The sequence below is a fragment of the Rhinopithecus roxellana genome, chromosome 11 (genome assembly GCF_007565055.1).
Source record: "Rhinopithecus roxellana isolate Shanxi Qingling chromosome 11, ASM756505v1, whole genome shotgun sequence".
In the NCBI taxonomy this organism is placed as follows: domain Eukaryota; kingdom Metazoa; phylum Chordata; class Mammalia; order Primates; family Cercopithecidae; genus Rhinopithecus; species Rhinopithecus roxellana.
Window position 1 is genome coordinate 16,907,056 of NC_044559.1, and position 17,423 is coordinate 16,924,478.

The window sequence follows — 17,423 nt, forward strand, 5'->3', positions numbered from 1 at the left end:
CATGGGAGAAATTGGCCAAAACAAAGGAGCTACAGGCTCCATGCAATTCCAAAATCCAGCAGGGCGGTCAAATTTTAAAGCTCCAAAATGATCTTGTTTGACTCCATGTCTTGGATCCAGATCATGCTAATGCAAGAGGTGGGCTACTATGGCCTTGGGAATCTCCACACCTGTGGCTTTGCATAATACAGCATCCCCTCCTGGCTGCTTTCAGGGGCTGGCTTTGAGTGTCTGTGGCTATTGCAGGTGCACAGCGCAAGCTCTTGGTGGATTTACCATTCTGGCTTCTGGAGGGTGGTTGCCCACTTCTCACAACTCCGCTAGGCAGTGCCCCAGCAGGGACTCTCTGCAGGGACTCCAATGCCACAGTACCCTTCTGCACTGCCCTAGCAGAGGTTCCCCCATGAGGTCCCTGCCCCTGCAGCAAACTTCTTCCTGGACATCTGGGCCTTTCTATACAACACCTGAAATCTAGGTGAAGGTTCCCAAACTTCAATTTTTGACTTCTCTGTACCTGCAGGCTCAAGACCATGTGGAAGCTGCCAAGTCTGGGACTTGCACCCTCTGAAGCCATGCCCCAAGCTGTACCTTGGCTACCTTTAGCCATGGTTGGAGCCGCTGGGATGTAGGGCACTAAGTCCAAGGCTGCACTTAACAAAGGGGTCCTTGACCCCACCTAGGAAACCATTCTTCTCTTTTAAGCCACTGGGCCTGTGTTGGGAGAGGCTGCTGATGCCTTAGAGACATTTTCCCCATTGTCTTGGCAGTTAGCATTTGGATCCTCATTACTTATCAGCAAGAAGAACTGCCAAGCAAAAGGGGGAAAGCCCTTATAAAACCATCAGGTCTCGTGAGAACCCACTCACTATCATGAGAACAGCAGCACGAAGGTAACTACCCCCATGATTCAATTACCTCCCCCTCAGTCTCTCCCAAGACATGTGGAGATTATTGGAACTACAACTCAAGATGAGATTTGAGTGGAGACATAGCCAAACCATATAAATGCCCATGCACTTTATCTGACATTGTCCAGAAAATATTGTATCAAAAATGAGAATCTATTGTAGACAAAATCACATAAGCTTTGAGAATACATAGTTTGATGCTTAAAACAGATCCATGACATCTCAGTTATGTGATGCAGAGTATGGTACTTAACCTCTCTGACCTGTTGTGTTTTCATCTATAAACTAAAGAAAATAAAGCCTAGTACATTAATTTAATATGAAAGTTAAATGAAATTTAAAGTCCCTAGTACAGTCTCTTAAATCCTTTAAGTGAAAATGGTTTTTGTCCCTACCTGGGCATTGTGCATTAACTTTGCTTCCCATCAGAGGTGACAGACATCACTGGTCATTGTCATAGAAAAAGTAAAAGTATCTTATAATAATAGTTATTGTTACTATTAATTGAACAACCTTCAAAAATTCATAAGCATTATGCTTAGGGTTTTGTATGGATTATATTATTTAACACTTGCAACCATCCTGAAAGAAAGAAAATCCAGCATGTTTGTCCTTGTGGAAATGTTCCATGTGGTTATTCTGAGGTCAGGATTATGACCAGTTTGTTTAGAATCTGGACTAGTGAGTTCTTCTGTACTGTTAAATGGCATTAAGTTCTGTCGTGGTAACATATGCTGTTCCTCAAATCAAAGAATGTTTGATGCATTTAATGAAATTTGCAGCAAGTTCAGGAAACCATGTGTTTCTTCTCTTGAGAGATAGTGAATATGTATGTGTTGAGGCCATCACAGAGTATTGACTGAGTATTTCATTACTTGATAACATGAAAAGAAAGAATGTATGAATTTATCAAAAGGCAATATAGAGCAGGAGACTTGGTTTAATGAGTAGATTAGCTGAGTGATTGCCCCACCAGCTTCCGCCCAACAAGTTACTTGATATCTCTGACCTTGAGTTTCTTCACTGTAATAGATAATGAATTTTCTTATATGTATAATATAGGAAAGTTGTTTAAGATTTTTAATACTCAAACCTGGCTGTATAAATTCAATAAGGTGATGTTGAAGTTTCAACAAAATAATTGAATTAGAATCTCTGGGGTATGATGGCTGCTCTTAGATATCCAGGTTTCAGAACTATTGAGAAAGATGGTTTTAAGGGTCAGTTTAGGGCTAAGATTTTTAGTTTGAGATATTAGACAGCAGAAGGGGAAGAAGCCAGCATATATTTAAGAGCCCGAAAGCCAATAAAAATAATGCAGTCCAAATAGAGATCATGATATCCTGATTATTTTGGGAAACTATGAGGCTGATGCCAATGTAGTGAAATGTGTTATGAGTCTGCATAGAAGAGAGAATTCTTAATCATCTAAGGATGATCCTGCTGAGAGATTTTTAAAAATCATTCATTCAGTAAATATTTATTGAATATCTAATATGTGTGAGTCCCTGCTGTTGTTTTTAGTGTGTCAGAAAAAATAATTTGTTATAATCCTACAAAAAACTACAGAAATTTACTATCTCTTTGGGAGAAATTAGATATGGACATAGAGAGGTGTTTTGCAGGGAGACTAATTTCTTTCCACAGGCATCAGGAAATACGAAGTAAGTTGCTATGGACTGAATGTTTGCTTCCCCCTAAAATGTGTATGTTGAAGCCCTAATCCCCAATATGATGGCTTTTGTATATGGTGCCATTGGGAGGTAATTAGGATTAGATAAGTGTATTAGCATAGGGGCCTCATCATGGGATTACTGCCATTATAAGAAGAGACTATAAGGAGCTTTCTGTCTTTCTCTTACTCCTCATGTGGCACAAGGAGAAGAGGTCATGTGAGCCCACAGTGAGACGGCAGGTGCCTTCCAGACAAGAAAAGAATCCTTAGAATCCACCTATCTTGTAAGCAGCTTGATTTTGTATTCCCAGTCTCCAGAACTGTGAGAAATATCTTTCTGTTATCTAATCCCCCTCGTCTATGGAATTTTGTAATGGCAGTCTGATCAGACGAATAGGTATGTGGTGATGGAATTGAACATTAGGAAGTGGTTGGGAACCACATACCCATGAGAAACTCAGAATGGGGTGAGCATGTTGTCACAATAATCTTGAGTTATGAAACTTCCACTTGATTGTAATGTAGGTTCTGTAAGGACAGATATTTCATGTCCATCTTGTTTATTATTATAGTGTCAGCATCAGAACAAGGGTCAACACATAATTGACCCTCACTATTCATTTTATTACAAAAAGGAAATAAATGCATGGGAAATGACGTTTTGTTTAATTTGGTCTCCTGTTACATTTAGAAGCAGAAAAATGGGAGTCGGGGCTAGAAAGTTTGTCTTCTGCCAAATTAAATCAATATGACTTTTGTAGAGGAGTAAGTAGTCAAGTATATGAAATAGGATGGAGTACTAAAATAAAACTGCAAGTTGACTTACATTTTAGAAGGAAAAAAACAAGAAAGCAAGTCTTCTCTGTTTTTCTTGTTTTGACATTTTTTGTAAGAAATGAAGTGGCCATAATATGCATCTAAGTTTCCTAAGCCCCATATCTGTAAACAAACCCGGCAGCATTTATACAACACTTTGATATTTAAGCCCCACACGGCAGAATCCTTCTGAGAAAAGATACTGTGTACTTGTAAATGTAACACTGGTAAGTACGTCTTCTCTTGTCATTAAATCAATAAACACATTACAGACGTTTCCAATAACAGAGTGTCTTGGAATGTATATTCTAATAGTATTTTTATTATTTTGATGATGATGATGATAATGATGATGTTGGTGGTAGTGGTGATTTTAATGGTTAACTTTATGTGTCAACTTGGCTGGGCTATGGGGCGGTCAGGTATTTGGTCAAACATTATTCTGGATATTTTTGTGAGGCTGTATTGAGGTGAAATTAACACTAAATTCATGGGCAGAGTAATCATATTTCCCAGCTTTAATAGGGGTGAGCCTCATACAACCAGTCAAAAGGGCTGAATAGAACAAAAGGCTTACCTTCCTCTAAGTAAGTGTTTAGATTGCCTTTAGACTGGAACATAGGTTTTGGGTTCAAATGGAAACATTTGCTTTTCCTGAGTCTCAAGACTGACAGTGTTGAGGCAGAAGCACCATAGGACAGATAATAGGTGCGACAGGAGGTCTGGTTCTCAGGCCTTTGGGCTTTAACTGGAACTAAACCATTAGCTCTCCTAGATCTCTAGGTCTCCAAGTTGCTGAGTTACCATGCAGATCTTGAAATTTGCCTGCCTCCACAATTTCATGAGCCAAGTCTTCATAATAAATATATAGAGAAGTATAAATATTGGAACTGAAAAGATTTGAGAATCATCAAATTTACCTTTCTCATATTACAGAAAATAGAGGTCTTAGGGTATTATATTTGATAATAGTATATTAACTTGGAAAATGTCCTCCTTCTTTTAAAATGTACCCAAATTTAATCAGGTGACCTCCCAATCTGAAAGAAAATACTTACATAATTAGATGGTTATTTAGAGGATCTTCTAATTTATTATGTTTGTTGCTGATAACAATGATGTCTTCCTTAAACTTTTTGGGTCAGATTCATGAGTAATCACTACTAGATCAGGAATTCAACTGGATTATTATGCATTGGAGCAAAACAATGCCTATTTAAAATTTCTTCAAGTTTTCACTTCAATTCTCTCATGAAAAGGAAGATAATGGAATATTTATTGAGTACCTATTGTGTGCCAATACTAGAGTATACATATTTATGACACTTACTTTGTTTTCAAAACTTTCTGGAGATATAATTATGTCATCTTTTTAATTCCTATAATTCAATCTGTCTGCACAAAGTATATATTGCTTAATGTAATGAAAGGAATCATTCTTTGTGTAGTCAATGCTATTCCAATTCAGTTCAACAAGAACAATAGGAAAAACAGAGAAGTAAACACTTAGAAGATTTCAAGATTATTATAAAGTATGCATTTCCTTTTGGGTCCTTATAATTCAAAGGCAATCAGACTTCTAGACAAAAAACAACCGAAGACAATTCAAACAACCTTGGTTTAGGCTGTAGGTATCACTGTGTTGAATCAGAGAGTCATTAGATTTCAGACTCCTGCACACTGATAGATGAAACAATTGGATACAGCAGAGCAACAAAAGTTGACTTAGATATAAATATTATTACAGACACAGAAAGAGGTCAAGAAAATTCATTCATTCTCTTGCAATTATGTGGTATACTTATTGGAAGATGTACACTTAAAATTGTCATTAAAAGAAGGATAGTAATTAAAGAGAAAAACAAGAGTATGACATTCCAGAATGTAGAAAGAACATAACAAAGTTATAGAGACATTTTGATGTTGGCCACCGCCAAATAATAACTTAACATTTTTATATGTAGGGTGAACTAAGGGTTAAGGATAACAGCAAGTGAGAGTTTGGGGACCAAGGGATAGGAGAAAGCATCAAAAACTGAATAATATGTAGAGAATGTTGAATAGCTTTTTTATGAAATAAGTAAAGTATTAGTATAGGGTAGAGTCTAGTCTACCAACATATTGCCTTAAATGAAATAGACTGTATTTCATTCACAATAATTGGAGTCTAAGCAGGCCAGCAATAGTAGCATGATTCTGACTTCCTCAATTTGTTGGTTCATGATGTGGAACCAAGGTGGTTGTTCCAAGAGTGATGGTTAATTTTTTTATGTCAACCTAAGTGATCTAAGGGATGTCCAGATCTGGTAAAACTTTATTTCTGAATGTGTCTGTAAAGGTGTTTCTAGAAAAGATTAGTATTTGTGTTGGTACACTGAGTAAAGAAGATCACCCTCACCAGTGTAGGTGGGAATCATTCAATATGCTGAGGGCCCAAATAAAACAGAAAGGTGAAGAAAGGGAAAGTTTGCTCTTTCTGCTTCAGCTGGGACATCCATCTTCTCCTGCTCTTGTGTATTGGTGCTCCTGGTTCTTGGTCCTTTGGATTCAAATCAGGACTTACACTATTGGCTCTCTTGGTTCTCAGACCTTCAGGCATGGAAAGGAATTGGAGATCTGTATGAGCAAGGACTGTTACAGAAGTTTAAATGGAATAGGTGGGGCTTGAGCCAAAACATGAAAACTGGGCAGATCTGCATAGGGGGACTAACATGGTCAGGCCCTTAGGTGAAGAGCAGTGTGCTTTTCAAGAGCAGTGTGTTTAGGTGAAGAGCAGTGTGTTTAGGTGAAGAGCAGTGTGCTGTTGCAGTGTACAACAGCAGGGCAATTGTATCCATAGACATTTGGCCCAGTTATAATACACTCTGACTTAGTATTTGCAAAAGTCATTTCCTTTTGAGCTGCAGGTGACAAATGAATATCCATAAATAGAGGTTCTTCAAGTGGATGAGATTCTTTTTATAGAGGTGGGGAAAAGGGAACAAAGAAAACATTAGAACTGAATTATATCTAAGGGGTCATTACAACTATGATACATGCATTTACATAGCCTGTGGAGAGTGCAAAGTTATATAAATCTTTGAGTAAATTATGAGTAAAGAAAATATGTTATTTTTCTCCAAGAGTTACACAGACTCTAACTATCCTTTTTGTACCAAACATCCCATTTTAACAATGTTCCCATGTTTTGGATTTTAACTGTGGCAGTTCACTGGCCTTGTCTAGATTACCAGACTTTGATATGCTTTGTCTTTGATGTGCTCTCCCATCTCCACATTGAAAAGCTGCTTCGTGGTTCAGCCCTGTATTTTTAGGATACTCCAAAAATGTTGTGACACAGTGAAGACCACATGTCAACATTATCCTCAGCTGCTTAGAGTAGCTGTAGTCAAAAATACTGTACTGGCCATTTGGGCAAAATGAAGAATCACTTCAAGGAGAGAGTCTACTATAATCTTTCCTAAGGTGACTGTCTTCAAATGAAGGTAGCCTGGTATTTTGATCCATGCATATTTTTATTCATTAAGCTGAAAATAACAATTAAATCATAACTGCCACATACCAGATGCACTTCATAAAATGTGTGAGAAATGAATACTGATATTCCTCTCTGGAAGAGCAGGCTTCTTGTATGCCATCAAACTCGAGAGCACTATCTTGTCACTAACAGTCAGAGGTCACTTCATGTGAGTGAAGAAAGTTTCTATCTTATGGGAATTCATCATTAGCCCCACAGCTACATGTGCTTCACACAGACTTGTCAATTTTTGAGGACATATTTGATTACCACTCCCAGAGGATCAATGGAAACTATTGATACTGAAACCTTAATCAGCAACTGTACATTTATAATAAGAGTTGAGAATTTATTATGCACAGAGACTGGAGTTAAGTGGCAAAGCATGTTGCATGGATAATCTCCTTGAATCTCATGTGCAACCTTACAAAATCCTCTTGTAAATATAAGGAATTGGAGACACAGAGAAGTTAAGAATACATAGTAAGTAGAGAGATGGGAAGGAAACCCAGGAGGTTTTGATTACAAAGCCCAGTCTTAATCTCCATGTTTTTCTTGCCATATGTTAAGGGTAGTATGAGAAGCCAGGGACCAGAGAAAACATGTCCTTTCCTCATGACACATCTTCTTTTCTAAGAATAATGTATTTTTTATCACACAGCCCCAAATATGTATGGGGGACTTCACTTAAACACAGTTATTGATTCTGCTCTCCTATGGGGAACAACTGAAATTGGTTATTACAGACTGAGAGATGCAGGGAAGAGGGCTTTGAAACCACCTGGATTTTATCTCACTCTCAGCTTCCTCCTAGACTAGTGTTCACTTTAACTCTGGTGTCAGGGGATAAGGAAGACTTGATATTCCAGTAGGTCTGGTAGTTACTCTTTGGAACACAGAATAAAGGGCAAATCTTTATCATGACTTTCAGGACCATCAATCATGTGGCCTTCTGTAACCTTCCCAAGTGAATCCTCAACATGCCCATATCACCTACTGCAGTTGCATCTGCTTTACCATAAGGCTAATAGACCACAGTGACTTTTTTAAAGAACTAGGTGTGGTTGGGAATGAGAGAGCCTATTAGGGAGTAAAGAACAAACATGTTTGTTGAATGTGATTGTTTGAGCCCAACTCTTTCACAATTTGCTTATCTATTCAGAATACTGAATAGTGGTATTATTTAATACAAAAACTAATTTGTGCCATGAGCTGAGAACTCTTGTTAGTGTTTTTTATGACACTGGGAGACCTTGGGACCAAGAAAGACTCAGGCTTTTCTAGTGTCATGAGGCAGATTTAGTCTTGGTCCTATTATATGGGAAATATAATTGGCTAAAGTAAACACTTTTATTTTGCTGCTCTAAAGTATTATTAAGATGTATACTAACCCACATGCATGCAATCATCATACAATTTTAAGCCATAAAATATTTACAATGCCATGTCTAAGATAGATAACATATAGTATATTACTCCACAGTTAGTTTAGTAAAGTATAGATACAGAGACTCAGATTGATGCTTTCAAGTGATCATGTCAGTATAAACAAACCTTTCCTTAATAATAGTTGTATATTTGGAGGTTTTTTATTTTTCTTCTGAAAAGTGTTTTCTACACACCTTTTAGACAGCAGAGATAATTCTTGACTGTAACATTTTCTGACAGCTATTCAAACATATTCTGTCTTTTTGGCTGTATCTTTTTCTCTACATTCCTGCAGTTCTTTACAGAATATGACTGTCTCATAAAAGGATATTTGTAATAAGAACCTATTTGCTAAATGAATAAAATATTCTTTAAGGTGCATTTCAAAAAGTTCTGAGCAACTCTCCTACTGTTTTTGATATATCAACGAAAGCACTGCTACATCAATAAATTCTTAGTTCCTGAGACATAACAAGTACTTAGTCGTAGGCATTGCTGAAATTGGAACATGTCAGGAGCCCTTCTCTTGTATGACTGAAACCGTGTTTACTTACTTTTATGTTTTGTTAATTTTATCTTTAAATGACATTGTCTTGGTTACATCTTTTTTTATTATTCCATATTTTTTCTTTTTGTTTCTCTTTCCATAATCTCCATAGTTATCAAAGTGTTTTTAGAGATTTTACAGATAATTGTATACTGAAAATAAATTCATGGCAATGATTTATGAAACTTTCTAACTGTAATCCAGGTACAGTGCTAGGCACTAGAGATAAAATAATGAAGAGCCATAAAAGAAAAAAACAGTTTCTGCTACCATGCAGTTCACTATAATGTGGAAGGGACAACGTTTAATGTAATTATCAAGCTATACCAATGGGCAATCATTGAACACCTTGATATAAAGAAAAGGTCAGCAAACTTTAAAAAAAAATACCAGATAGTAACTATTTTAGACTTTGTAGATGATGTGGTTTGGCTGTGTCCCCACCCAAATCTCATCTAGAATTGTAGTTCCCATTATGCCCTTGTGTTGTCGGAAGGACCTGAAGGGAGGTAAATGAATCATGGTGGTGTTTACCACCATGCTGCTCTTCTCATGATAGTGAGTTCTCACAAGATTTGATGGTTTTATAAGGGCACTTCTTCTTGCTGCTGCCATGTCAAGAAAGACACATTTGCTTTCCAAGGCCTCCCCAGACATGCTGAACTGTGAGTCATCCTTAAACCTCTTTCCTTTATAAATTACCCAGTCTCAGGTATGTCTTTATTAGCAGCATGAGAACAAGCTAATACAGTAAATTGGTACCGGTAGTGGGGTGCTGCTGTGAAGACACCTGAAAATGTGGAAGCGACTTTGGAACTGGATAACAGGCAGAGGTTGGAACAGTTTGCAGGGGTCAGAAGAAGATAGGAAAATGTGGGAACATTTGGAACTTCTTATAGACTTAGAGAGGTCACAAGCCCAGAAGATGTGGAAAAGTTTGGAACTTCCTAGATAGTTGTTGAATGGCTTTGACCAAAATGCTGATAGTGCAATAAGGTCCAGTCTAAGGTGGTCTCAGATGGAGATGAGGAACTTCTTGGAATCTGGAGTACAGTTTACTGTTGCTATTCAAAGAGACTGGCAATATTTTGGCCCTGCCCTAGAAATCTGTGGAATGTTGAATTTAAGATAAATTATTTAGGGTATCTGAGGGAAGACATTTCTAAGCAGTGAAGCCTTCAAGAGGCAGCAAAACATAAAAATTTGGAAAATTTTCAGCCTGACTATGCAATAGAAAAGAAAAGTCCATTTTCTGGAGAGAAATTCAACTTAGCTGCAAAAGTCTGCATAAGTAGCAAGGAGCCAAATGTTAATCACCAAGACAATGGGAAAAATGTCACCTGGGCAAGTTGGAGTCCTTTAAAAGCAGCCCCTCCCATCACAGGCCCAGAGGCCTAGGAGGGAAAAATGGCTTTGCAGGCCCAGACCCAGGGGCCCCCTTGCCTTGGGACTTGGTGCCCTGCGTCCCAGCCACTCCAGCTGTGGCTAAAAGGGGCCAATGTACAGCTCAGGCCATTGCTTCAGAGGGTGCAAGCCCCAAGCCTTGTCAGTTTCCATGTGGTGTTAAGCCTGTAAGTACACAGAAGTCAAGAATTGTCATTTGGGAACCTCTGCCTAGTTTTCAGAAGATGTATGGAAATGCCTGGATGTCAAGACAGAAGTTTGCTGCAGGGGTGGGGTGCTCATGGAGAAATTCTGCCAGTGCAGAAAGGAAATGTGGAGTTGAGGGTCCCACACAGAGTCCCCATTTGGGCATTGCCTAGTGGAGCTGTGAGAAGAGGGTCACCATTCTCCAGACCCCAGAATGGGAGATCCACTGACAGCTTGCACCATGTGCCTGAAAAAGACACAGACACTCAACACCAGTCTATGAAAGCAGCAGGAGGGGGGCTATACCCTGCAAAGCCACAGAGGCGGAGCTGCCCAAGGCCATGGGAACCCACCTTTGGCATCAGCATGACCTGGATGTGAGACATAGAGTCAAAGGAGATCATACATAAAGCAACCTTCTATATCATAGGATCCCACAGCACAAACTATGAATTCAGTGATCTAGCTACATATCGATGCCATTAAAAATTATACAGAGGAAGGAAACAGAATGTTGTTAGTTTACAAAAATAATGTTATAGACCTTGAATCAATAAATTGCATGCTCAGGCATTTGTAGGAGTGAGAATTACCCTGTCATAGTCACCTGAGATCAGAATTATACTTGGTAACTATACAGAGTGTGAAACTGGTAAGCCTAAGTGGCAATGGAACTGACCACCAGGGCATCATCTTCTGAGATGCTAAAGATATCAACATATGAATTCGAATTATAGTATACGTAGTCTATATTTTACGCAGTTTATTTCCTTTACAAAACTTTATGTTAAGGATGTAGCATATGTATATGTGTGTGTGTGTGTGTGTGTGAATGGAGCCTATTATACTAAAGAAGAAAGGAATTGCACTTAAACCCTGTAATCCAGTTGGTAAGGTTACTTCACATGGGGTTACAAGTTAGCAATTTGGCACAGCTATTCATGTAGACCAGCATTAAACAGATGAGTAAATGGATGATAAATGATGGTTTGCAGGTTTCTCACTGTTGCGGTCTGAATTACCAATAAGTAAGAAAGCAGGCTAGAAAAGTACATATGCTTATGGATTACAATTGGAGACATCATAATCAACACACATGTAGCATAACATAAATACAGATGCATATAAAATGATTACAGGTATCTGTATATATTGGTTAGTATACACAAATATACATGCTTGTTCTTTGTGAGTTTTGTTTGCTGTTTGTATTTTATTTTATTTTTATTTTTTGCATGTCATTATTCATTTAGATGTTTCAGCTCTTGCACTAAGTTTTCACAAGCTGGTGGACACTGACAAAATTATTTCTCCCACAGAACTATAACCACACATCCCCAGACAGTATAAATATATGGTTGAACTAACATTAATACACATCACCATTTTATCAATTACATAATAAAACAAATTATCAAGTATCCAAATATTAAGTTACACAGCTCAAAAGGCATATAAAATATTAGATGTCTGCTCAATTCATTAGCAGAAACCCACTTCTTTTTTTGCAAGAGAGGCTGGGAAGGTAAAAAAATTACACTTTCAAACAAAAATAAGTTGGTAAACACACTTCTGATAAGTATGGAAAAAAATTACAATAATTTCAGGAAGTTTATGATTACGATAACAAAGCATCTCCACCTTTTAAAAATGTTTTACTAAATTAAAGAGCATATTCTACATGTTCTGCACAAGACAAAGGCAACATTTTGCTAAAAATAATTAATAGCCCCCTCCCATTCTTTTCTCGGGCCCTCCCTGTTAAATTGCACCTCAAAGTGCAAACATTAAATTAATGTAAGGCTTTTTTGTCTGAAGACATTAAAGACATGTGCTTCTGTACAATGTAGATTTTCAAGATGGAGTTTTTTTTTTTTTTTAATTACAGCACAAGGTAAGATTTATAGAAACACATTAAATAATCACTGTAAGACTTGGTTAAAAAAAAAATCAATGGTTAAGCAAACCTGATGTATACTGGTATGAGTGTGGGAGATGTAAACATAAAGTGAGCAAATAACCATGTAAGCCCTATTTTCAATGTTTGAAATGATTGAAGGAATAAACCACACAAGGTCTAGAGTGTTCATAGTTCCTGGGATTTTAGTTCTGTATGGTACCAAAAATATACAAGTATTGTGCTGGGTATTCTGGCACCTAATCTTCCTAAATTTCTTATGTATTGATAAGATTCTGGCATGGGAATAGAAACAAGTCATAACTCAATACTGCATGATTTTGGGAAAGGTCAATTGATACAAATGACAAGCACATTTTATATGCTGACAGCGAGAATCTTTTGCCAAGTATCCAAATAGGTTGACTGTAACCCAAATACAGGAGGTTGCCAAATCTGTCTAGCTTGTGGCCTGGTAAAACTGCCTTTCAATACTCCTATGGAAGCTACATTAGACTTACTCACTAAGCCAACATGTTGGCTAATATGTATAACAAATTAGGCCCTATCTCAAGTTCCACTTCCAATAGCACTAGGCATCCCAATTTTATTGAATGCAACAGTTGTTTCTATGACCATTGGAATCTTTGAAACGCAGCCACATTTTAGGACGATACTTCTCCAAATACAAAAGTTGCTTGCTGTTAAAAGCTCCATGCTGCTTTTGTCTTATGAATTGTACTGCATCTTCATATTTCATTCCACCTTTAATTAATGCTAGGGCAACAAGTACTGGAGCTCTCCCAAGGCCTGCCACGCAGTGAACAGCAATACAACAACCAGGTTCTTCACGAAACTTAATTTTTACAAGGCTTAACCAGTCATCAACAAGCTGGTTGGATGGTGGTGCACCATCATCAAAAGGCCAATCAAGAACATGGATACCTTCTTTCTCCACAAGAGTAGCGTCATAAGTTGCTTCACATACTCTTATTGTTGTGGTAACTCCATACTTCTTAAGTTCCTCTATAAATTTGTTTAAGGTCACACTGGTTGGATTGTGTGTAATAAGAAATCTTATGTTCTTGTATGTGACTTCCACAGGAGCTGAGCGGTTCATTCGAGCCATGTTAATTTAGTTAAAAAACACTCAATAGGGTTATGAAATAATTTTTTAAAAATTGGAATACAGAAATGATGCAAAGAAACTAAAGTCTACTTCAGTATACTCCACTGAAATTCTCAGCGCTTGAGTATGAGGTTGTAAGTAATGATAAATGAAATGAACCTCCTAATAAGCAGTAGCAGTTCTTTAATCCAATAATACTGAGGCCACCAGAAAAGAAGTGCTCTGAGGTTTACCCCACCCAGGTCAGAAGTCTTGTAAAAAGCTCTGTGGATTTCAATTCAACACTTCTGTGTCCAGGATAACCACTCTTATGGGGGCTTCTTGATGGAGTATTAATCAGTTTCTACAGTTCACTTGTCTGCATAGAGGTCGTGCTGTGCCTGGCAGTAATCTCCACCGCCCTTCAGAAACTTCATAAATGTGTGACCAAGAACACCACAGAATTGAGCTATATGTTTACTCATTGAAGATTGTGGCCTAATCATACAGCCGGTCCCGAGGCGGCGGCGACATAGGCGGTGGTGGCGCCTGCAGGGCAGGAGGCGGCATTGCAGGCGGCGGCGGGGGCACCAGACCTGTATTTTATTTTTTTATAAGAATGCAGGTAATTCCTTCTTCCCGCCTATCTTTCAGAGCACCTGTTACATTTACTAATTTAGAAAAAAATACAGAACCTATTTAACACTGTGATGATGAGTTATATAATGCATGAAAATAATGTTTTATTTTCAGGCTGTTCATAAAGTGGTTTTACCTTTTACAACTTCCTTGTAAATTGATTAAAGGATCTTAGTCAAATATTTATAAATAGGAGAACTTAAGCGCTTTTCTTAAGCCACCGTAGTTTGGAATTTAAGCAGAGATACAATGATTGGTTTCAGGCCCATTCCAGAATTTGTTGATGAGTGGCAATATTTTAAAGGACAGTACCGTCATTCCCTGGGTAGCGTGTGAAAAGAACCAGCATCTTTGCTCTTCCTCTAGTTTTCTCTCGTTTTTTTATATAAAACAATCTAAAATAGAAGATATCTTATCAAATGGTATCAAGAGGTGCAGCATTTTGAGAGCCAATAAGTCACTGTTCTAATTGTGAGACATATGTTTGTGCTAAAGTCATGTAACCATCAAGGAAGGGAAAAACCTAAAAATGAGAAGGAAGAAAACTGAGGGTAGTATTTACCTGAATGAATACAGAAGCATTAAAGGAAGAGAGACTATACTGTACTCTTGAAATAAAATAATGTCTCCTAAAAATGGAAAACTTTCAAAGGAGAATATGGATATTTTTCCTTTAGCATAAACTAGCATAGCATTCTTAATTAGTTTGAAGAATTCTTTCGTCAAATAAATTGCTATTCAAATTCAAAATAGCTGCAATACATGCTCCTATTATAAGTTAAGAGAAGTAGTGTAAAATAATCAGGTATCAGACTGGTTTCCAACCCGATTTCACCACTAACCAGCTGTAACCTCATCGATCATAGAGTGTGATAATTGTTGTCTTAGATCATCTTTTGAGCATGTTGTGTGTACATGTGCCCAAAGGATCCAACATTGTTTTTGAGGTCTTCCTTTGTAGGGTTTCCCACAGGCCAGAACACGGAGCCCGAGTTAAAAGCCAGGTAGAGGTGTCCAGTTGTTGGGAATGAGATGGCAGAGTAAAGCCCCTTCCCAACTCCGATACATCGACCCTCCAGGAGCCCAGAGTCGACCGCCCCCGCGGGCAGGGTGCACGGACTCACCTGGGGGGACCTGCGGCTGTGGGGGCGCCGAGTGGGCAGCGGGGAGAGGCGGAGGCAGCCCCTGCGAGGCCAAGGGGAGGTCGCCGTCTGCGCCTCCAGCGCCCGGAGCCCCGGCAGCGCCGGCCCCCTTCCCGCGTCGCCCACCAGCGCCCGCGCCGGCTCAGCCAGTGACTTCAGCTCAGTTCCACCTCCGCGCGGTGGCGGCTGGCTCCGTCCAGACCCGCGCTTGGCACAAATCCAGCCCGGGCCAGCGGCTGCCACCTGCCTGGAGCCACCTCCGCCTGCCCCCACCACGGCCCAGCTTGGATGGAGCTGGGGTCCTGAGCGCCAGCCCCCAACACCCCGCAGCCCAGAGCCACGCGCCGCTACCTTAGGCCTGGGACCCCTCTCTCCGCTGCTCTCTGCCCCCGCGATGGGAAAAGTGGGCGCCGGCGGCGGCTTCCCAGCCCGACTGAGCCCCAAGTTCGGGGTTCCCGCTGGAGATGTGGGCGCAGACACCGCGACCAGGTGCCGGAGCGGAGGCCACTTCGCACAGAATCAGCCACTGTCCAATGGTCTGGCCCGCACAGCAGGAGTTGTGAGGTTCCCATGTGGTTGGGGATAAGGGGAACGTTCCAAAGCCTGTTGGTTGGTCTGTTCAAATGTGGGGGCGGGTGGGGCTTCAGGACTGGAAAGTGCTGCGCGCCTTCCCTCAGCAGGGGGAACGTTCCAAAGCCTGTTGGTTGGTCTGTTCAAATGTGGGGGCGGGTGGGGCTTCAGGACTGGAAAGTGCTGCGCGCCTTCCCTCATCTGCTGAGGGATCTGGCTTCACCATTTCATGCTACACACCACACCACTGAATAGTTTTCTCCAAATCTCTGTTTCCCGACTCCTTGGCCACCATGTGTGAAGCTGAAGATCACACCAAAAGGGGAAGGGGTTAAAATATAATATCTGGGGTTCGACGATTAAAAAGTTTACATTTACAGGTAATCTGCAATACATGCCCTTAGTGTATTCCTTGTGGAGTTTTTTTTTGTTTTCCTTTTTTTTTTTTTTTTTTTTAAGAACTTGTCTGTGTATTTCCGGACAGGGCACTCCAGCACTCCAGCATCTTCTAAAAGACCCAGTGTAGGAAGTGGTGTGTATGTGTGTGTGTGTGTGTGTGTGTGTGTGTGTGTACTGTGAGCAGTCCTAGGTAGGTCAGATATCCCAGTGCAACTACACCCTCCATCCATGCCCCCATGACGCCCCTATTGCAAGAAGAAAAACAAACTCTTAGCCTTTCCTTTATGGAGAGAGGGAAGAAATTACTAGATTACAGGAGGCCGATACTGGAGTTTGAGGCTGGGATTCTGCCGGGAACAAAGCAGATAGTTAAAAGTGAACATTGATAATTTGGGCTCTTACTAGGAAAGTTTTAGGGTTTCTAGAAAATTCTGTATGTCCGGAATTTGAGGGAGGTGGGTTTTTTTGTTTCGTGTGTGTGTGTGTGTGTGTGTGTGTGTGTGTGTGTGTTTTAGTTTGAGCTAAACTTAGAAATCAACTTGCCCTCAAAATAAGGCAACAGCTTGGATGGCAGTAGCTCAAGACCATTTATTTTCAAATGTGAAAAGGTCTCCAGATTGTCATAAAGCAGGCAAGAGACCATAAAAAGTAAGGGTGGATAAAAATAAAATAAAATAAAAGTTGGAAACTCAGTTAAGAAACTGAGAATTTTATTGTTTGTCATATGCGATGGTTATCCAGCCTAATAGTTTTCACGATGTTTGTATATGACGTTTAATTTCCAGAAACTTTCCAGGAGAGATACACATTATCATGTTGTACTTGTTTCTAGATCTTTAATAATAGCAGTCATGGACATTCAAAATTAACAGTTTGCATTTTGTGAATATTCTTGGTACGCAGATATAGATTTCATTATGCCAAATCATGATAAGGCATTTACTATTGAAGTTTATTTCATAAGAATGTGCCCAGGATTTCCCCTAATATTCAGCCTTCATTACATGGGCTGTGATTTTATAGCGGTTAACTCCAGAGTAATAAAATAAATGAAGTAAAAATTATTTTCCTTTGGACACTGAAGACTTTGCCCTCACTTCCCACCTTACTTACTGAGTTTTCACATTGTAGCCACCATAATTAATCCTGCAATTTGAATTTAAATCTTACTGAACTGATTGAATAAC

At 39.3% G+C, this 17,423-nt stretch overlaps 1 pseudogene across 1 annotated transcript; it reads right to left on the reverse strand.

Moving 5' to 3' along the window:
• Positions 1 to 12,984: 12,984 nt before the first annotated feature.
• Positions 12,985 to 13,542, reverse strand: LOC104655542 (annotated as a pseudogene). The gene has a single exon (XR_004060077.1). The product of XR_004060077.1 is annotated as a protein tyrosine phosphatase type IVA 1 pseudogene (transcript).
• Positions 13,543 to 17,423: the final 3,881 nt, after the last annotated feature.